Here is a 22,619-nt window from a genome sequence, read left to right on the forward strand (position 1 = left end):
GCTGAAGTCTTGGAGGAAGTTGATAATGCGGTGCTCCACAAGGAAGCTGCCTCTCTAGGAGTGGTGGCCTTCAGGTGGGGTATAATCCCTGCTAGTGGGCAGCGGTGCCTCCACTTGTTGACCAATGGTCATCCAAAGGGGAACTAGGCTGCGGGCTGAGGCAAGGCCTGTTTGGGCCTGTGTCTCTGGTTTTACCGTCCTTGTGGGGAAACCTCACCCGGCAGGGAAGACTCACCCGGTGGGGAGGTCTCGCTGGTCAGTTCCCTCCTAGAAGTTCCCCTCAATTTACAGCTACCGCCTGGGCTGGGCTGCCTTCCTCTGCAAAGTTCCCAGGTGCCCGGCCCTACCTCCTGGGCCTGGGAGCCTCACCCTTCGCAGATGAATCTCCTTAGGCTGCCCCTCCTCAGAGAATCTGCCCGCAGGCCTGGAACCTTCGCTCCGCCCCTAAGCCTGTCTCTGTGCGGCTCTTCCACCAAGAAGCCTCCTAGATCCTGGGACCCTACTCTGCACCTAATCGCCTGGCTATGCAGCCCCTCCTCTGAGCAGCCACCTGGGGCCCCGTACAATCGGTCTGAGTCCCAGAGACCCACCACACGCCTCTTCCTCCAGACAGCCGCCCAGTATTCCGGTGCAGTCACTAGGAGTCCAAGCAACTCACTGCGTGTCTCCTCCTCCCACCAACCGCCCATAGCCCGGGGCAATCAATCACTCCGAGTCAAAATGACCCTCCCTGTTCCTCCTCCTCCTCCAGGTAACCCCCCGGGTGTTCAGGAGCGGTCACTCTGAGTGGCTCTGAATCCATGTGACCCGCTGCACGTGTCCTCTGGGCAGCCGCCCGGAGCTCTGGTGCGGCCACTGGAGCCCAAGCGACTCACCACGCTCCTCCTCCAGGCAGCCCCCCTGTGTTCAGGAGCGGTCACTTTAAGTCCAAACAACTCACCACTCACCTCCTCCTCTAAGCAGCCGCCTGGAGCTCCAATGCAGTCACTGTGAGTCCAAACGACCCACCGCGCTTCTCCTCCTCCTACTCCTACTCCTCCGGGCAGGCCCCGGTGTTCAGAAGTGGTCTGAGTCCAAACAGCTCACCACGCAGCCCCTCCTCTGGCAACTGCCTGTAGCTCTGGTGTAGTCACTCTGAATCCAAGCGGCCACACTCCTCCTCCTCCTCCTCAGGGCAGGCCCCGGTGTTCTGAGTCCACACAGCTCTCCTCGCCACTCCTCCCCTAGGCAGCCTCTGGAGCCCCAGTGGTGGCTCCGAGTCCCAGCACTGTGCTGAGCGGCCTCCTCTCCGATGCTCCCAGTTGTCCAAGTTCACTGCTCCAGCGGGGGGAAGGGCGTCTCGCCGGCAGCTCTACTTCACAAAGTTCCCTGCGTTCCAGGACTACCGCCCCATCCGGGACACCTCCCCAATGGGAGAGACTCACCCGGCTGCTTTGAGTTGGTCCCAAGTCTCTCAATTTCTCCTCTTTTGAATCCTGAGTCCTGGAGCAACATGAAATGCAGCCACCCTCTAGGCCGCCATCTTGAAAACCAGTATTGTTTGGTTCTCAATGAATATTAGCTAGTATTCTTATTAGCTTGTGGGTTTATGAGAAAAGTCTGGCCACCAAGAGCAGGCTGTACGTAACCCCAGTGCTAACATCAGGGGTTGGGGATGTAGCTGAGTGGCGGAGTCCAAGCTTAGCATGCTTGAGGGCCTGGGTTTGATCTCCAGCCCCAAGAAAAAGAAAAGAAAGGGGGGAAACTTCTGTACATTTGGACTGAGATTTCGTTGCACTGTAACGAAACAGTGGGGCCAAGATTCGAGGCCAGGCATCCTGATCCCAGGTCTATGGTCTGGGCCACCATAGGCTGCCACCTCCCTGGGTCACCCACAGGTGGCATTCCTTATTTCATAATATGACTATAATATAGGAGACACCCCAGGAAGCATCCAGGAATAACGTTCAGGGACCACAGGGGTCCCGGTTGGAACTCTCAGCCAAAGCCAGCCCTCCAGGCCAGCCTCTCTCTGTCCTCCACCCTGAGCAAGACCAGGCACTCAGCACTGAAGAGACCATCTCAGCAGTTACCATTGCCAAGTGCTGTGAGCACCCTCAACAGATGGAGAGGGTTGGGAGGCAGGGATGAGGCTGGGGCCTCAGAGAACACTGAATAATGGCACAGGAGTTTCAGAGCCGTGGAAGGAGTGATTTCAGCTTGGTTAGCTTTTTAGGACACTGCGAAGGGATTGGACGCGGAGGGGGCAGGTGCGGGGGAGCAGCCGCTGGGTCTGGAAGGCTGCCATACCACCTGCGATGGGAGAGAGCAGAGGAGGAAGCTCATTAACCGTCCCTGGGTCATTAACTCGTGGTCCCCAGGGGCACAATCACTGAGTTTGGACTTTTTCATTTTGTAGGTCTCTGTTTGGGGGTCTCCAGGGGCCTCCAGCCCAGGCTGGGCCCTCCTCTCAGGAAGGCGGTGGTACGAGCAACCCCGCCAGACAGAAGAATCCCGTAAGCATTGCTTGGGAGAATGAGAAAGGATGCTGTGTACAGAGGCACTCTGTCCGGTGGGGAAACTGAGGCCGAGGCTCAGAGAGCTCGATTAGCCTGCCCGGATTGAAAGCAGCAGAGGCAGAGATCAGGCGAGCCCGTCTGGCCCCCCAGTCCACAGGCTCAACATGTCGATCGAGTCCCTGCCATGGGTCAGGTCCTGGAGGTGGAGGGACAAATGGAATCCACTGAGTCCCAGGGAGGGGGAGTATTAACACCAGTGCCCGATGATCCTGGGGAGGAGACAGAAGAGGCTGCTCCCAGTGATGGCGACAGGCTGCGGGGCAGTCGGGAGGGACATTTGCCTGAATGGTGACCAGTCACCCTGGAAAGATCTGGGGAAAAGGACTCCAAAGCAAGGACTTGAAGCCTTGAGATCTGGAAGAAGCCAGCAAGTCCAGCGTAGGGAGCGGGGATGAACGAATGTCCCGAGGTGGGAAGTCCCCAGTCACCCCGCCCCCCAGGGTGGAGTTCGATGTCCCTTCTCTGTTCCTCTTATTTAGCAAGTTCTGATTTCCCCTGTCTGGTTTGCCCACCAGTCTCTGAGCTTCAGATGCCCTGGGACAGGTCCAGGCCCAGAACTGATTGATGCTCAGTGGACAGATCTATGTGAGTCCTCAAGAAGAACGTGGCGACGGCCCCTGTGGCCTCCCGACAGCAGGGAACAAGTTACACTTGGCTGCCAACAATGAGATAAGAGCAGAGGCCAGGCACAGCTTGCCTCTGGACTTGGGGGGACACGAGTCTTCTCCCTGAGGGCTGGGGGCCACGTCATGGCTGCCCCAGAGTTGAGCAAACTTCTGTCCCCTCTGTCTGGACCCTCTTCCTCCAGGGGCTTTCCTGCTTGTCCCTTTCAGGACTGCTCTTAAGTCTGACCTTCTGGAAGCCTTGCCCGCTCACTCAGCCCTGGAACCTGCACGCACATTTCCCGCAGAGTACTTATCTCCTCTTACCATGCCATGCGGGTGGCAGATTTTGTTTATTCCCTGTCCCCCCCCATCATCAGAATGTGAGCTCTTCAGAGGCCAGGGGGGTTGCTTTTTTGTTAACGGCTGTGCTCAGTAAACCTTTGTTGCATGAATGAATGAAGGATACCGGAGCCAGATGACTCAGGAGGCCGAACCAGCACCATCACGGGCCTGAGTCACACAGTAGCATCCCTAAATTAAGACCGTTTCTGTTTCAATAAACGTGTTCAACATTTCCCAATTTGCACCTCCAGAAGAAAGCCATTTCAACAGGTAGACTTGTGTTTTACTCTGTCCTATTGTTTTTATTTTGAATTAGTGTTGGCAGGTCTGGGAACACCCTAATCTCTCAATGCTTTTACAGCCTCAGGTCCCAGCCTTAAATACTGCAGCTTTCCAAACAGCAGCCTTGTCTATGAAACAGAGCCATCTAGTGAAAACCTCAACGCCCATCGCCTGTATATATTTTTAAGCTTTCTTCTAACATTTAGAGTCTGAATCAGTTCATCTCAATCTTTCATGTGAATGTGGTTTACCAGGTTAAGGTGCGGCTTGGTACAATGCAGATTCCTGGACTCTGTTGGTCTCCATCTAGATGTGAGGCTTAGCAGAGGGACCCAGAATATGTGAAAAGCACATATTCTTCAGAAACGATGAGCAGGCCTTTTTCTTTTAATTTATTTTTACAGGATACATTTTGATTCATTGTACAAAAATAAGGTACAACTTTTCACTTTTCTGGTTGTGCACAATGTAGAGTCACACCATTTGTGTAATCATACATGTACACAGGGTAATGATGTCTGTCTCATTCCACCATCTTTCCTTCCTGCATCCTCTCCACTCCCCTCATTTCCCTCTACACAATCCAACTTTCCTCCATTCTTCCCTTATCCCTTCCTCCCCCAACCCCATTATGTATCAGCATCCACGTATCAGAGGAAACATTCGGCCTTTGGTTTTTTTGTAATTGGCTTATTTCACTTAGCATGATATTCTCCAACTCCATCCATTTACCTGCAAATGCCATTACATTACTCTTCTTTATGGTTGAGTAATATTCCATTGTGCATATGTATCACAGTTCCTTTATCCATTCATCTATTGAAGGGCATCTAGGTTGGTTCCACAATCTAGCTATTGTGAACTGAGCTGCTATAAACACTGTAGTATGCTGATCTTAATCCTTTGGGTATAGACTGAGGAGTGGGATAACAGGATCAAATAATGGCTCCATTCCAAGATTTCTGAGAAATCTCCATACTGCTACACCAATTTGTAATCCCACCAGCAGTGTATTAGTGTGCCTTTTCCCCACATCCTCACCAACATTTATTGTTGCTCGTATTCTTGATAATAGCCATTCTGAATGGAGTGAGATGAAATCTGAGGATGGTTTTGATTTGTATTTCTCTAATTATTAGAGATGTTGAACATTTTTTCATATATTTGTTGATCACCTGTATATCTTCTTCTGTGAAGTGTCTGCTCAGTGCCTTAGCCCATTTGTTGACTGGGTTCTTTATATTTTTGGTATAAAGTTTTTTAAGTTCTTTATAAATTTTGGAGATTAGTGCTCTATCTGAACTGCATATAGAAAAGATTTTCTCCCACTCTGTAGGCTTTCTTTTCACATTATTGATTGTTTCCTTTGCTGAGAAGAAGCTTTTTAGTTTGAATCCATCCCATTTATTGATTCTTGATTTTATTTCTTTGGGAGTCTTGTTAAGGAAGTCTGGTCCTAAGCCAACATGATGAACATTGGGACCTACTTTTTCTTCTTTTTGGTGCAGGGTCTCTGGTCTAATTCCTAAGTCCTTGATCCATTTTGAGTTGAGTTTTTAGTAGGGTGAGAGATAGGGGTTTAATTTCATTTTGCTGCATATGGATTTTTAGTTTTCCCAGCACCATTTGTTGAAAAGGCTTTCTTTTCTCCAGTGTATGTTTGTCTTGGATAGGCAGAATTACTATTGTCAAAATGGTCATGCTACCAAAAGCACTATACAGATTCAATGCAATTCCAATTAAAAACCCAATGACGTACCTCATAAGAATAGAGAAAGCAATCATGAAATTCATTTGAAAGCCTAAGAGACCCAGAATAGTCAAAGAAATCCTTAGCAGGAAAAGTGATGCAGAAGGTATCATAATACCAGACCTTAAATTATACTACAGAGCTATAGTAACAAAAATGGCATGGTGTTGGCACCAAAATAAGCAGGTAGACCAATGGTGACTAGAATAGAAGACACAGAGACAAACCTACATAAATACAGTTATCTCATGAACAGACCTTAAAAATCCTAAAATGATGAAGAGCTCAGGGTGAGAAAATGGGAACCCACCATCCCCAGGACAAAGAGCACATCACTTTGTCTTTGGTTTCCTGACACCATTCCTTCCCCACCTCCTTGTCCTGTCCAGTCACATGACATGGCTACTTATAATGCTTTTCAGAGACTGAAAGATTGCTTAGCGTTGCCCTAGGAGAAGATGTTTCCTGTGGCTTATACATTTCAGGCAAATTCATCCCCTTGGAGAAAAGCTGATGGCAAGTAATTGGACACTTGAAAATAGTCCACTCATTTGGTTTACCACCAGCCAGTTGTGTCTTTGACATCTTGGAAACTTTCCCAGAACCCCAACAAACCCAGTCTATCAAAAAAAAGTGGGCAACTTCTCTAGTAATAAGAGCAATGCAAATCAAAACTACCCTAAGATTCCATCTCACCCCAATTAGAATGGCGATTATCAAGAATACAAGCAACAATAGGTGTTGGAGAGGATGTGGGGGAAAAGGTACACTCATACATTTCAGGTGGGGCTGCAAATTAGTGCAGCCAATGTGGACAGCAGTGTGGAGATTCCTCAGAAAGCTTGGAATGGAGCCACCATTTGATCCAGCTATCCCACTCCTCGGCCTATACCCAAAGGACTTAAAAGCAGAATACTACAAAGATGCAGCCACATCAATGTTCATAGCTGCTCAATTCACAATAGCCAGATTGTGGAACCAACCTAGATGCCTTCAATTGATAAATGGATAAAGAAACTGTGGTATATTTATACAACGGACTATTACTCAGCCATAAAGAATAATAAAATTATAGCATTTGCAGGCAAATGGATGAAATTGGAGAATATCATGCTAAGTGAGATAAACCAATCTCAAAAAAACAAAGGATGCATGATCTTGCTGATAAGTGGATGATGACACATAATGGGGGTGGGAGGGGGACAAGAATGGAGGAAGGAGGGACTGTATGGAGGGAAAAGAGGGGTGGGAAGGGTGGGGATGGGGGAAGAGAAAAAAATAACAGAATGAATCAAACAACATTACACAATGTATGATTACACAATGTATGATTACACAAATGGTGTGCTGTTATCCATGTACAAACAGAGAATCAACATGTATCCCATTTGTTTACAATAAAAATAAATTATAAAAAAAGTGGGTGCTAGCCAAGTCACCAGCCCCACATCTGAGCACTTCTGCTTCGGAGACATTCACATCTATTATCTTCCCTGAAGGACCTGGGTCCCAGAGCCTTCAGTGGTCTGCCCAAGGCCACCTGGCACAACATGGCAGAGAGCTTCTCATGGCAGCTCAGAACAAGGCTGGTGGCATTTCAGTGAACAACCTCAGCTCCATGGGGGAGGCCTGGCAGATGGAGGCAGGCCCAGGCTTAGAGAGCAGGGTCCTAACCTCGTATCCACCGAGCCCAGGCAGGCAACAGCAGTAACTGAAGAGGTCTGGGCTCCTGTGGGGCGTTGACGAATGCAGGCCCCCTAACCCAGGCCACCATACTCAGCTTGTTGCTACAGTTTCCTCCGAGTTTGTCAAGGCAATCTGGAAGTCTAGATTTTCAAAGATGTCAATGAATTTCATTTTCAAAACACTGTGGAAACATATTCATGGATCATCAGTTTGTGATTCCCTCTGTGGAGAAACTGGGAGCCCAACAATAGCTACAGCAGGAGTAAGAGCTGGGAGGCAGGATGGAAGTGCTGCTGTGCTATAATCTGGAGAGGAGAGTTCAGGACCTGGGCGCAGGGCACCTTGATCATGGAGGGAAAACTCCACAAGAGTAACCTGGGATCCTAAAATCACCTGCCAGAAGGTGTTGCCCCACCAGTTCATGAAATGGGGCTCACATCCTCCATTCTGGCTTGCTCTGTCTTGGGTCAGGGCTGGGCTGGCCAAGGATAATTCCGTCCAGCCTCCATGGGGCAGGAGCATGGGACAGCACCTTCTCAGTATCCATGCCTTTTTCCTCTGGTATGTGAGCACTCCAGTCTTTCCTCGGGGACCCAGTCCTTTCTTACTCTCTGTCTATGCACTTGGAGTGGAAGTGACCTTGGAGAGTCCATTGTCCTTTCTTCTCCCTTCCTCCATCACTATTGGTTCTAAGCTGAGCACCTGACTCAGGCCTGGCCAATCAACAAATAGCATCCTGCTTTCCAACTGGCAGTGACCATCAAAAATCCCAAATCAAATCTCATAGATCTGGCTTGTGTTAAGTGCCCATCATTGAATTAGCCACTATGGCCTGGAACATATGAATCCTGGTTGGACAGACCTGATCTATGGCCACCCCCAGAGCTAGGGGGAGGTTAGTCTCACCTGAACCTAGAGAGTGGCAGGGAGTAGTTTCCTGACTTACGAGCTCATGTTTGATTTACAAATAATTCATTGAGGTAGAAAATAAAAACAGACCTTGACTATCACTACATAGAAATCTCCATGATTGCCACTGAACATGGATAAAAGCATGCACACCAGGGTTCAATTTCTGGCTATGCCACTCCATGGCTTTCTGACCTTGGAAAAGTTATTTACCATTCTGAGCCTCCATTTGCTTATTGAAAAAAAATGGAGATAGCATTCATACGTACCCAGTAAGCTGTGTAAGAGACGTCAAGAGCTTCAGACCTGAGTAAGGGATGTTGACTTTATCTGAGACCCTGAGAACCACTCTTAAGCCATTCTCACATGCCATAGTTGGGGCAAGTGCAAGCTGTCTGACTGAGTCCAAGCTGTTGGGCAGGGTGGACCCCAGAGTCCATACTGCATGGGAGGAAGAAGAGGTGAACAGAACGCCATGAAGTGGGAATGATAGGAATGAAACCAGAAGAATAGAGTAAAATGGGAAAAAAAAAATAAGTGGGGCAGATGGGAAGAGAGGGGAGGCAGGGAGAAGCACAGATTTGGGGAGGAGGCAAAGGTGGGGTGGGATGAAGGGGAGAAGGCAGAAGAGGTCAAGTGTGAGTAAGACAGGATGGGGCCACCTCCCAGCCAAACATGGTGTCCTCCAACATAGTCTTTACCTTCACGTAGCATTGGGGTGTGAACAGGGGAGGGGAACTTCAAGGCCATCCCCCTTGGTAGGATCACCAACAGGGATGGGAGAGACCACTGTATAGGTTAAAGCCCGGATTCCTTTAAGTGCACTTTCTGGTGCCTACCCACTTCAACACTCACCAAGTCTTGGGCTTCCTTCTCCCTCAACCTGCAGAGTATCTTCCAGAACCCAGCCCTGGCCCTGAATATTCTGTGAAGAACTGAGTGAAGTGGTATGTCATCCATGGTTCTGCTCAGCTAAATTAGAAATGGAAACCACCAGGCTCCCATAATGTGGCTCATTGGTGGGGGTCAAATCCCAGGCAGCAGATGAGAACACTGGTGGTTATGTGACTTGCCCCATGTGCCACAACTCATGTCAGAACTCAGGTGAGCATCTGTATTCCCGGAGTCCCGATCTAAATTATCTTGGAGGTGGATCAACAACCAAAGTGGGAAATGGTCTCGGGTCTCCTAGGCCCCAAGGAAAACCATGTCTAAAATGGGAGTTTGCTAATTTTCAGCCCAGAGGAGCCACTCCCATCTCAGGACACAGCTTCCCTTTCCTTCCCCCTAGACAGGGCTCAGGACACCCAAAGGGAAGCCTAGATCAGAATACTCAGATCTCAGCATCTACAAGGTCGTGGATTCAGTCAATGACGGCTGTGACTGAGCAGGGCCCAGGCTGGTGGGCAAAGGGCTAGGAGGCCCATGGCAAGCAGGGAAATTATATGTTTGAGCTCTTTGGGTTGCAGGTAATAGGAATAATACTCAAGCACTCAAAAGTGAATAGACGGCTTCACTGACCTAAGTCTAGGAGAGGATGCTTCCAATATGAATACAGGTGGATGATACAGATAAAGACACAGGTAGAGATAGATGATCCTCCCTTATCTTCAGGTTTCTACCTCTCTTCCCCCATCCCTTGCTTCTGATTTCCTGTTTTCTTTATCTTCAGACACCCTATCTTGCCGTGGTGGGGAAAATGGCATTGGGAGATTTCTGTTTCAGTGATCCTTTCAAAACTAAAGAGTCTCTCTCCTCAGTATTCATGATATTTTCTCTAAAAGGACTCTGGCCCGGCAAGGCTCACAGGTCTCCTGGATGCCCCCTCCACCTTGTGGGGCTGGTGGGTACGGCACTCGGCACTCACAGGTCCACCCGGAGTGTGGGTGGGAGTGTGGCCTTGCCATCTTGGGTTCAAGTCCCCCTTATTGAACATCACGGGAGCCATGGGGAGAGAGGAAGGGCAAGTTCCAGAAGCAGAGGTCCCAACGGTTTCCCATCCAGCAGTAGAGCAGCATGGAGCCAGGTTGTGAGTTCCAGACTTTGAAGTCCGGTCACCCAACTTGGGCAAGTGCTTTCACCTTCCTTCATCCACTTCCCTCACCAACATTCAAAAAATCTTTTTAAAGATAGTTATAGTTTCACAGGCAGTTTTAAAAGAAAACAACAGAGATCACAGATTGCTTTACCCAATTTTTCCCAATGATAACTTTAATCTTGCATGAATATAGTACAATTCCATACAACCACCCTGGATGACATGGATATAATCCACCAACCTTAGTGGATTTCACCAGTTTTATGTGTGCTGGTGTGTGGATAGTTTTTTTCAAATCTACGACATGCATAGACTTATGTCGCCACCACCACAGTCAAGATCCATCGCCGCCACCAGCCTTGTGAGGTCCTTTTGTAGCCACAGCCAATGACCTCCCTCCTCCGTTCTCCAACCTACAGCCATTACAGTGGCGTCTCCCTCCATTTCCAGAATTTTGCCATTTCAAGAATGTTGTACAAATAGAACTACATAGTATGTAACCTTTGGGGACTGGCTTGTTTTCACTCAGCACAATTCCCTTGAGATCCATCTAAGTGGCTGCACGTACCTATAGCTTGTTCCTTTTTATTGCTGACCCCGAATTCATAGTATTGATGCTCCACAGTTTGGATAACCACTCACCCTCAAAGGCCATTTGAATTGTTTCTAATTATGGGCTGTTATGTATGAAGCTGCTGTGAACACTCATGTGCAGGCTTTTGTATGAACTCTTGGGACAAATACCCAAGAATGCACTTGCTGAGTTGTATGGTAAGCACGTGTTTAATTCTATAAGAAACTGCCATCCATTTTTGAGAGTGGTATATTGTTCTCCATTGCCACCGACGACTGAGCCATCCTGGTCCTCAACATCCTTCCCATTATTTGGTGTCACTTTTTAAAAATGTTTTCACCCTGCCAATGGATGTGGGATGGAATCTCAATGTGGTTTAATTTGCATTTCCCCATCAGCTAATGATGTTGGACATCTTTTCACATGGCTCTCACTGACTTGTATCAGAAGATCAATCTTGAGAAGGCATTCTCAACTGATTCATGGAGATAAAAATAGGACAACGCCCTTTACCACACAGAGATGTTGTGAAAGTTCTTGAGAAGAGCCTAGCACATCAATATTCAAGAAACATTAACTGTTACGTATTCCTGTAAGAAACATTAACTGTTGTTATTTCTGCAAGAGAAGATAAAAAGAAAGGCTCCAGAGACTAACAGAACCCCACTCTGCTATTGTCGAAAATCCTCTCCCTAAGCCTGACTTTATTCCTCTATGAAATGGAAAGAATATCACCTTACACCATTGCTATGAACCTGAAATAGATAAGACATGCAAAGTACTTAATATGGTGCTTTTCCCTCTGATCTTCAGCATATCAGAGGCTCCCAATTAAACCCTATCCTCCCGGCTGACCTTTTAGGACCTCCTACCAGCACCTCCCAGTCGCCAGGGTCACTTGCCAGAGCCAGGGTGGGGAACCCCGGATACAGACGCTCCCTTTAAGAGTTATTATTGTACCAAGGCCTTCTGCTGTTCCCAGGGAAGTAACAAAGGATTTGGCTGGGGAGCTGAGTGAAATCACATTTATCTAAGGAGCTTCCAAATGAAAACTAGCATTTGTACTTATTGCATTTCACCTCCAAATTTGATTACATTTCTCTCCCGCTGTAAATCTGCCTTCCCTTCTGCCAACTTATTATTAAAGCCAGGATGGAATTGGTGGAGTGATACGTAAAATTTCCATCTTGGCTTTGACATTCCAGGAAGTTACAAACCAATTACAGCTGCTGAGCCTCAGGCGCTGATGAATCGCAGAGCCCAGCAAGGGACGGAGGAGGCCAGGCGGGCAGGGAGGGAGATAGTGAATTGGGAATCAAAGGTCAATTAAAATGAAACAGTCCACTTTCATTTGAAAGTCTTGCTTACAATCACATCCCTCTCCTATAAATGAAAAAGTAAATGAAGATTGCTCTTTTGTGTGGGCGTGGTGTGTGTTGTTCTGAAGACAATGCAAGCTTGTGAAGTGGTTTCGGAGTCTCAAAGGTTTGAAATTTGAAATGTCCCAGTGCAAGAACATGCAATCTGGTAACCTAAGCAAGTATTGACAGTTCTTATCATTATTATTCTTAGTAAGTACACATTAATTTCATTTGGGGTGTCAACAGTTCTTGAGTAAGTGCCTAACAAAGAGTCACTGGCACTGGGTCCTGTGGATCTAAAGGCACCAGTGCCAGCTTTGGGAATGGGAGCGTCTGTGGAGTAAGCCCTGGCTCCACCACTTAATCGCTGCATGAGTTTGACCAAAGTATGAGCAACTTTCCTGAGCCTCTATTTCCTTATCAGTAAAATGAAGATCTAATACTTACCTAAGTATTCTAAAGATTAAAATAAGTTATACAGCTTGAGCGGGGAGCACAATGCCCAGCCCAAGATTCAATATTTCCTTTCTCTGTGATCAGGGGTGACAAGTCCAAACAGATGACCTCAAATAACTACAGCTTAACTGGACCCTAATTTAGTAGTGTGTGGCTTCTTGATGAGGACTTGGGCTCACAGCACAGTTGTTCATATGCGCCTTCTTACGGACCCATTCCTGTTCCTCTCCTGGGGGAATTTAGCACCATGGACAGCAGACGCACCGCCAGCCAGGAGCATCAGAGTTTCATCAAGTGACTGGCACCTTGTAACACCTAGTCAGCTCATGGCTCTAAGACGTCCTGTGAGCAATACGGTTGATTTGGTTTTAGTCTACAGTTCTGACCTTCATCCATGGGGGTCATTTACTTCCAGGTTTACTTCCGAGTTCATATTTCTCTTCTCTGGTTCGGGACAGGAATTCCTCTAGAAGAGATCCCAAGTCTTTTCCTTGAAGGTTGTTCTGCCTGTAGGTGTGGTGCTGGAACAGGAAGAGTCAGGTAAAGGTTACTAGAGAGAACCAAGATTAGGAACTGCCCATGGTAACTTAGGAAAGGGTATTTTGGGTGGAGAATTCACATCATTTCTGAGTGCAGCCAAGTTGGTACAAATCTGAAGGCTGAAGAAAGTTGGTTCAAATCTGAAGGCTGAGGAAAAGAGATGCATGGGAGAATGAGCAGCAAATTCAATAGCCAGAAAAGTCAAATCCAGAATGACACAAAATGCAATGAACGAATCAAAATTGTTCAAGAATAAGACCACAAAGTTAGGTGCAGCAGCACATGCCTGTAATCCCAGTAGCTTGGGAGGCTGAGGTAGGAGGATCACAAGTTCAAGGGTAGCCTCAGTAACTTAGTAAGGCCCTAAGCAACTTAGTGAGACCTTGTCTCAAAATAAAAAAAAATAAAATAGGCTAGGGATGTGGCTCAGGGGTCAAGTGCCCCCTGGGTTCAATCCCGGGGATGGGGGGAAAGAGAGAGAGAGAGAATAAGACGATCAGTAGTGAGTGCCTACCAACATGCCCTTTCCAGGTGGTGCATAGAACATGCAGGAGAAGGTATGTCATTTTAAAAGTCAGCCTGAACAGAGGGGAGACACAAAAGATGGCTCATGTGGCCGAAAGAGAGCAAAGCTCGGATTGGTGGCTGAGAAGTTGCGCAGCAACAGCAATTATTATTTCCTTTCCCTTCCTTGATCTTATCTAGGACATGGAAGAAAATTCTAGCAAAGGTGGAGGTGATGATGGAGATCTTGGGGACTCCCAAGAGGGCACTACATTGTCCTCTTCCCCCTCACAGTGGAAACCACAGTCATGGCGGGGGAAGATGGGGCAGAACCGTGAGCCTGGGGAGACGTCCCAAATTAAGCCATAGGATGCAATGGGAAGATCTCAAGAGAGGCTGTGACTGGAGAAAGGGATATGGGGCTGTTAGCCTGGGACCGAACAGGAGAAGGAGGCAGAAAACAAGATCCACATGCAACACACCTCTGCCCGGCGGCAATCAACACCTGTTAATTTGTTTGCAGGGCTCAGTTCCTAGGAACACCTGCTCCTTTAGTCCCTGAGCATCTGATGTTGTCCCCGAAACCAGAATGCCAGCTTCCCAGGGAGGAGCAGAGACACCAACAAACACAGCTGGCAGAAGTCCCCCAGCCGGCCCTCCCTCCTCCTCCTGTACCTTTACTGGAGAGGGACACCACAAGCCACTTCCTCCTTCTGCCACACCTGAGACTTGCTCTGTAAGAATCGCTCTTTTTTAACATTTGCTGAGTCACCCAGCCGGATTTCACTTGGCTCGCTCTCTAAGTGATAAGGCGGGAGCTCTGGGCCAGTGGAGGGTAAATCAGAGGGTCTCTCTGCCCACTCCTGGACTTTTGCCCAGGACTCTGTCTCTAATGCACTGCTCCCAGATCTGGACTAGATCACACTTTAGAAAGGTCTTCTCGTTTTTCTGTATAACAATGTTTTTTCAAAGTGTGGTCCTGGGACCAGCAGCGTCACCTGGGAGCTTATTAGAAATGCAAATTCTTGGGCTCCATCCCAGACCTACTAAAACAGAAGCTCTGGAGATGAGGACCTGCCATCTGTTTGAACAAGCCCTCCAGGTGACTGGGATGTACACCAAAGTTTGAGAACCCCTTTCTACAGGAATAACAGAAAAAGGATACCCAAATGCCCACCATATGGAATTGTTCCACTGTTCACCCCAATTGGTGGATTCCTAGATTAGTTCCATTTTTTTTATAATGAAAAGTCTGTTTTTGAACATTCCTTCATACATATCTTCATAGACCCATGCAAATATTTCTTTTTTTTTTGGTTAAAAAAAAAGGGGGCCCTCAACCACCAAGCCACATCCCCAGCCCTATTTTGTATTTTATTTAGAGACAGGGTCTCACTGAGTTGCTTAGTGCCTCACTTTTGCTGAGGCTGGCTTTCAATTTGCAATCCTCCTGCCTCAGCCTCCCGAGCCACTGGGATTATAGGCATGTGCCACCACACATGGCTCCACAGAAATATTTCTATAGGACACATTCTTAGAAATTGATCTGGTAGGATAAATGATGTTCACACTCAAATGTTAATGGATATGCCAAATGGACTTTCTAAAAGGTTGCACCAATTTGTATTCCCAGAACAGAAAATGAAAGGGTACATACCCCCACATCACCTTCCTTTCCAGCTGAAAACTAAGCATTCTCAATATTTTCTTTTTCTTTTCCAATATGAAAGGTGAAAATGATAGTGTTTTGATTTGTGTTTAAGACTGTAATTGAGCCTCTTATCCTTATCAGCATTTTAGCATCATGCTTTTTGGTTATCTGTTTTCAGCAATCAACATGTATAAGCTTTTTACAAAGAGAGAAAGGAAGGAAAATATGCTGACCCCCATTTTCTGTGAAATGTGAGGATCATGTGAGGGGTAACCATAGTCCAGAAATCTGCTTGGGACAAAGGGGTCTCCCAGGACATTCAGTGCTAAAACTAGGGAAGTCCCAAATAAACCCCACGTCAAGTGATTTGTTCCGGGCATTACACAGCGAATCAGCAGCCAGCCTAAGGGGAGATCCCACGTCAGGACTGTCCTTCTCCCTCAGCTACTTCTCATGGAGAAACAGAAATGGAGAGGGGAGCTGAGTGACGTGACTTGTCAATATCCTATCGAACAAGACGTTCCTCTTGCATTTATCACAGAGCTTGGCAAGCAGCTGTTGCTGCACAGAACCACAGTCCATACAAAACCAGAACCTCTCCAATGACTTCACAGGGAAACGTAGCTGAGAACTGTGGGCTCTGGACGGGCACACCCGAGCTCTGATGGTCCCAGTCTGATCACTTCTAAGCTGCGCAGCCTTGGGAAACCGCTCTTCCTGAGCCCCAACGTCCTCCTTGCTAAAACGGGACCAACGATATTCACATCGCAGCAGAATGACTGTGATGTAAGGACACGAGGAAGACACAACAGAGAAGGGAGAGCTTTCTTTCTCTGGTGGTGGGAAGAACCAGCACTTGGAGAGTCTTGCTCAGTTGTCAAAAAAGAATGAAGAGCAATCACTTCATGACGCACAAAAGCGCCTCGCCAAGGGGCCTGTGGGGGCTGCACCCTCTGCCCCAGGCCACACTCCCTAGCACAAGGCTGAAGCTACTGCGACAAAGGGTCATGTTTTCTTCTAGAAGGAGCTCTTGTCTTGCCAAACTGTGTGGCCGTGGGGCTGTCTCCCCAGAGGGGCACAGCTGGCAAATCCACACTATGGGGGCTTGCAGCAAGTGCTGATAAGGACGGCCCCCTGTGTTATTTTGGTCCTTCTGGCCTCGGCTAACCCTGAGGACATGGAGGATGGGGTCCGCCCCTGTGGACTCCAGTCTCAGGTCAGGCTTACTCTGACAGGTCATCTGAAAGGCAGGTCTTCTGTTCATCATAGATCATAACTCATTTGCAAAATACTAAGTCATCTAATGCCGGTATGAGGTCTCTCGGAGTCCCTCTAGGAGACAGATGGGCTGCCAATTAAGAAGGGACTTGGCCATCACAGACTCAGGAGAGCCTTAAATGGAGCTTTACCCACAAGCGGAGGTTCTGATTCTCCATGCTGAGGCACCTTTGCCCTGGCCTGGCCTCTGGTGTTTCTAGGTCATTAGGAGCCCGGTTCTGCATGCTCAGGAGACCCTGGGGCAGAATACCCATCCTCCTAGCAGCCAGGCTCCATTCAATTAAGAGGAGAAGAAAAGATGCCTGCTAAATGTTCAGTTTACTTCCATTCCTACAAATATCCAACCCAAGGGAGAGGGTAATCTAATATTCTGAGATGATTTAAACTCATTTAAATTTAAAAAAAAAAAAAAGAAGAATTCTGCAGCACTGAGCTACAAAGAGAACTAGGGTTTAATGACTCCATGGAACAAGCAAAAATGAGGCTTGGAAAAGAGAGGAAATCAACAAGACAGCTTGAAATCTGACCACTCGATCGCTAGCTAGACAACTAGACAGACAGTCAGGCAAACCAGGACCTGGAGATGAGACCCCACACCGTGTGAAACCAGGGTGGACAGCGCTTACTTCTGCAGTCTGTGTCGAACCCCGGTGACCGATCCTGGAGGAGGGACAGTCACTCTCAATTAAACTGAAATAATATGATGATAAAAGGGCTACGTGATAAAAATTAAGCACATTCATTCTAGTGTGACCCGCCATCTTACACACCCTGCATTCAAGGCCCACAGTCACAGACCCAATTCTGCATCCCCTCTGCTGCCATTCAATGCAACTCATCCTCGTCACGCATCTCTTTCACCCAGAGACCACCCAGAAACAGCACCTCCGCACACAGGCCTGACACACATGTTCACTCGTTCTTCCACCTCGGAGCTGCCCATAGACCAACAGTCAATCATCCTTGCCTAACTGGATCATGGGAAATTCTGCAGCTCTGGTAGTATCAACCCTCACTCCTCCAGAAGGTTCCATCCCATGTGGCCTCCTGCAGCCCCTGATTCACGTCATGCCCCCACACTGCATATGCTCTGAGGACTCCTGGAACTCCAGGTCGTCCATTCTGCAGATTGGTACCTGGGATCCATCCTACCGGGGAAGACACCCACTGTCCTCTGTAAATCCCAACTTGCTCTGTTCCTCAAAACAGAGGGTCACAAACACAAGAAGAATCAAGAGACAACTAGTGAACAAGAAAGGCAGCTAGCCAAGGGGCTCCAGCGAGTGGAGATCCAGGCTTCATATCCAGAAGGCAGCTGCGGCACAGGCCCCAGATGATAAGAAAGACTAGAAATGGAATTTTCAAATGAGTGCTTCCTCTATTAAAATGCTGTCAGATGTTTTGAATCCCCCTCCTTCGGGGCAAAACAAAACAATAAATCTGCTTGCGACTTGGTCTGTTCTCTCAGATACCTGGTGATTGGTGCCTTTTGTCTGCTCTTTGAACAGATATGGCAAATTTTCATCACCAACAGCCTGTCTGGTTATTGTATGTGTGCAAAGAACTGGAAGGTGGGCTTCCTGTTCACAACAAAGTTTCTGGAGGGATCTTTTCCACACGTGATGACTATCTTAGACCTAGGCACCGAGGTCTGCTCCATGCTAACCTAAGTTCCTCCACTCCAGGGGATTCCCCTGTACCCTGGATTTTCACAATGGTATCAGCCTCCCTGCTGTTTGTAGACACAGACATCCTAAGGAAATCCTAAGCCACTTCAAAGCAGAATTTAATACTAGCTGTTGGAATAACACTAGTCTCGGGGGAAATATTGCTTTTCTGGCTATATAACCAAAATACTCTGTACTACCAAAGAGATGACAAGAAGAAGAAAGAGCCCAAGCTTTGTGACAGACTCATCTAGTTTTTGAATTCTGGTTTAGTTTGCCATCTGTGTGACCTTAGGCAAGTTACTTAGCATTTCTCTTTTATTATTGGTTCTTTAGAGTTAAACAGGACAATAAGATTTATTTCAACATAATTATAAAGGCATGGAATACACTTTGTTCTAATTTAGTCCTAGTACTTCCCCTTCCGCTTCCCTGCTCCTTCCCCCTGTTTCCTTCCCTCTACTGATCTTTCTGCTATTTACTTATTTTAAAAAAATAATTAGTGTCTTGTGGATGTACATGATGGTCAGGTTCACTGTGGTATATCCAGGTATGTACACAGGAAATGAGGTCAGATTCACTCCACTGTCTTTCCCGACCCCATCCTTCCTCCCTTTCCCTTATTTCCCTGATCTGTCTTCTATTCTTCTTCTTCTTTTTTTAATCTCCTCCCTTATTTTGGGTTATATCTACACATCAGAGAAAACATTCAATCTTTGGCTTTTGGGGACTGACTTACTGCACTTAGTATAATTGTCTCCAGTTCCATCCATTTACTGGCAAATATCATAAAGTTACTTAACATTTCCTGAATCTTTGTTTTCACAATGGTCAAAATCAGACTATAAATGCTGAATGTTCTCACCATAAGGAAACGATGTTTGAGGAGACAGACATGCTTACTGTGATTTGAACATGACCTAATGTATATATGTATCAAAACATCACATGGCACCCCATAAATAAATACAATTGTTATGTGTCAATTAAAAAGATAACTGAATAAAATGTAAGCAAAAAAAAGACTTAGTGGTGGTCATCCACCTGAAAACCTTCCTCTTACAGGTGCAGAAGGAAGAGTTTGGCAAGATCAGGAGGTTTCTAAGAAAGCCAACATTCCTGAGTTCCAATACTCAGTTCCAAAATTACTTACTGGTGGCCCTTTGCTTTGATGGATCTCCCAGGGTTCCAGCCCAGCTCTCCATTGATCTGGTAGGAATCTTACCCAGACTCATTTCTCTGACGTAGACTCACATGAAGTGAAGGCTGGTAAGTAAGGTCTAAATTCCAAAATCTTCATTCTCAGTGAGAAGAGCAGTACATTCTCTGCTATAGAGAAACCACGTAGGAAGCCAAACAATAATCAGAAGTTTGCCAATTAAAAATAAAAGGGAACAAGAACAGTTTGACCAACTTCAAACATGGCAGCCATGATGAGTTCGGGCAGGACCCAGAGCCTCTGACTTCTTGTTCAGATGCTGAATGCTACCTGCTCACAAGACAAAGATGCACTAGGCTAAATCACACTGATTATTTACAGAAAGGGACAAATCGAACACTTTTGGCCTGTTCTAGAGGCAGGTGGAAGTACTTACTCCAAAGCAAGCCAGTCTTTCTCCCTGGCCCCTTCCCTCTGAGTTGATCCTTGCTCTTGAGGAGGAATGGAGATGTGCCACTCCAACCACCCTCAGAGAGAATGCGCCACCCAGTGGTAAGGAGTGTGAATGACCAACGGCCTCCACCCAGCAGCCCCTTCAGCGTCCTCAGCTATTGCATAAACTTCTCTTTGGGTGGCCCTGGCTAAGGACTAAGCAAGGTAGTGTGCCAGGGTCTGACCATTACTGCCCACTGCAGGCCTCCCTCAATGGGTACCTTTGCTCCAGAATGCCCCCAAGGGTTGGCAGGGACCTTGTGAGGTCTGCAGTGTGGTCTCACAGCCCCTCCAGCCCAATCCTGTCTCTTCTCATTTTCCTTTTCACACATCTTACCCACCCACCCCCCGCCACAAACCCTTTGCCCTCTGACACCAATGCAGCATCCCAAGAAGCCCACCCTGCCACAGAATTCAGCAAGTTGGGGGGCCAGTCCTGGCCTGAGGCTTGTGTTTATAAATAAAGTTTTATTGGAACTCAACCATGCCTGCTTCTTTACTTAGTGTCTATGGTTGGTTTCTTAACCACAATGGCAGGGTTAAGTATTGGGGCAGAGATCAGGCCGACTAATACAGATGGTCCTCAGCAGTCTTGTCAATTGGAAATATAAATTGAAAATGGACTTATGCACCTAGTCTGCGAACTCCCCAGCCTTGCAAGTCTCCTGAAGAGCACCAGTTGTTCACCCTTACGACCCCGTTGCTGACTGGGACCTGTGGCCAGCTGTCACTGCTCAGCATCATGAGGAAAGATCCCACCACACATGCTAGCCTGGAAAAGATCAAAATTCAAAATCCGAAACAAGGTTTCTACCAAATAAGTATTGTTTTTGCAATATTGAAAATCCCTCAGTTGAGAATTTGTTGAGTCAAACCATTACAAGGCAAGGATCATCCGTATTGAAAATTTTAATATATGGCCCTTGAGAGAATAAGGTTGCCAACCACACTCTAAGTAGCACAGTGCTGAGGGAAGGCAAAGACTGACACACTGGAAACAGGGGTCTCTTCCTGAGGTCTGGGCCTGGGGACCTGAGACAGACACTTTGCTCCTCATTTCACGAATGCTCCTCCCTGGTTCATAACTGGTCTCAAACAAGACTTTGACCATGACTGAAAATCAAGAGGCAAGAACTAGGGGTAATCAGATACTGTCAATGACAAGCACTTACCACTTTGGTTACCAGTACCCTTTCCCATTCACTCCGTATTTTATGTAGGGGTTAAGCCCACCTCAGATCCAGGGATAAGGATGTGACCCTAGTCTGGTCAATCAAAATGTTCCACCTCTCCAGCCACTGAAATCGGATTGAGAATGTGCACATTACAAGCTGTGCGTGAACAGAGCCGTTAGGAAAGAGAAGCAAATTTTTCATCACCACTGTTGAAAGGATGAAGTATCATACAGTGCCTCTGGAAGCCACGTGGCCACCACAGTGGAGACTACAGCCAGGAGTGATGCCAATGCAGAGTCAAGGTGAGGAAGATGGATTCCTGTGGACATAATATCAGCACTTTGATCCAGTCATGCCTGAGGCTAGATCTAGTCCTGAACTTTTTCAGTTACATGAGTCACAGGTTTCTCATTTTATTTGGACCAGTTTGAGTGAGTTTTCTGTCACTTGCAACCCCAAAGAACTGACTTATACCAGGACTTTATCTAAACTCTATTCCTGTGACACCCTGGCTGTTCCAAAGAGGAGACTGGGGCTCCTGGAGTGGAGGAGGGATGCTGAGAAGAAACAAGGAAGAGGCAGCCTGAGTTTGAACCCGCACGTCCCCGCTGGCCTGGGCAGGAGTCCTGGCTGCAGGGACTCTGAGATGGATGATATCTTCATCTCAAAGCCCTCAGCAGGTATTTTTCCAGCTGCAGCAGAGCAATACCTTCCTGAACAGTCTGAAGTTATTTCCAAATCCTCAAAGCTGAGGAACCAGGGGGATTTTATTAGACATATTTATTCTATAATCCAACATCTCACAAGACATTCAGGAATTTCTTTTAAGCTGCTTCTCCCTCCCAGGCAGAATACTCATGTTGCTTCTCTAAAAATAAGATGAAAAAGTCCCTGTTGCACTGGTGCAAACCGGCTCAGCACACAGCTCCTCTCCTGCCCTTACCCCTCTGTCCCCAGACACCTAATGGATGCGCCTGTCTTGCACCTCCTTCCGGCTTCTGCTAAATCCCCTTGGGGCTGGGAGCCTTCATCTGCCACAGTCAAACTGCCTTTAGATCCTCACAGCCCAAGGACGTGGAAATGCACCACAAAGCAGCACTATTTTTATTTCCATTTCTATGAGAACTTTATAATGATTCTTTATTGGACTGAAGCTTAAATGGCTCACAACTGATCGTAATAGAACATTTAATTGTTTGCTTGTCTAACTCTCTCAGCCCTAATTAAATATTGCTTTTCATTGAACAGGTTACACAGGATTGTTTTTTTCGCTGTCACTGAACAGAGCAAGGAGACTGAGGCAGAATTCAGATGAGCTGAGGCTCACTTCTCCTCTCCTCCTTTTTATTATATTTTCCCCCAGGTCCAAGCATGGGAAGCAGAGCCCTCTGAAAAGAGAATCACTGAGTTCTAGGGAACAGCCTGCAGAAGGGGATCTCATGCAGGTCCTCTGAGAGGAAGGAGGTGGATCAAAGATGAGTTCTGAGAGATCGGACTGCCTTGCGATTCTGGAGATTCAAAGCTGGTGTTGGAGCCGGGTGTGGTGGCACACGCCTGTAATCCCAGCAGCTCAGGAGGCTGAAGCAGGAGGA

At 47.2% G+C, this 22,619-nt stretch overlaps 1 protein-coding gene across 4 annotated transcripts in view; it reads right to left on the reverse strand.

Moving 5' to 3' along the window:
• USP31 (ubiquitin specific peptidase 31) overlaps positions 1-22,619 on the reverse strand; it is a 128,466-nt gene that overhangs the window by 12,202 nt on the left and 93,645 nt on the right. For 2 of the 4 annotated variants that reach the window (XR_013760747.1, XR_013760748.1), the window contains one exon: positions 10,304-13,082. The exons of the other annotated variants lie outside the window; for them this stretch is intronic. The gene's annotated coding sequence lies outside the window, so the exon portion shown is untranslated. Of the gene's footprint in view, positions 1-10,303; positions 13,083-22,619 lie in introns of those variants that run through there. 4 annotated transcript variants of the gene reach the window in all.

Source organism: Sciurus vulgaris, assembly GCF_902686455.1.
Source record: "Sciurus vulgaris genome assembly, chromosome: 18".
NCBI lineage: Eukaryota > Metazoa > Chordata > Mammalia > Rodentia > Sciuridae > Sciurus > Sciurus vulgaris.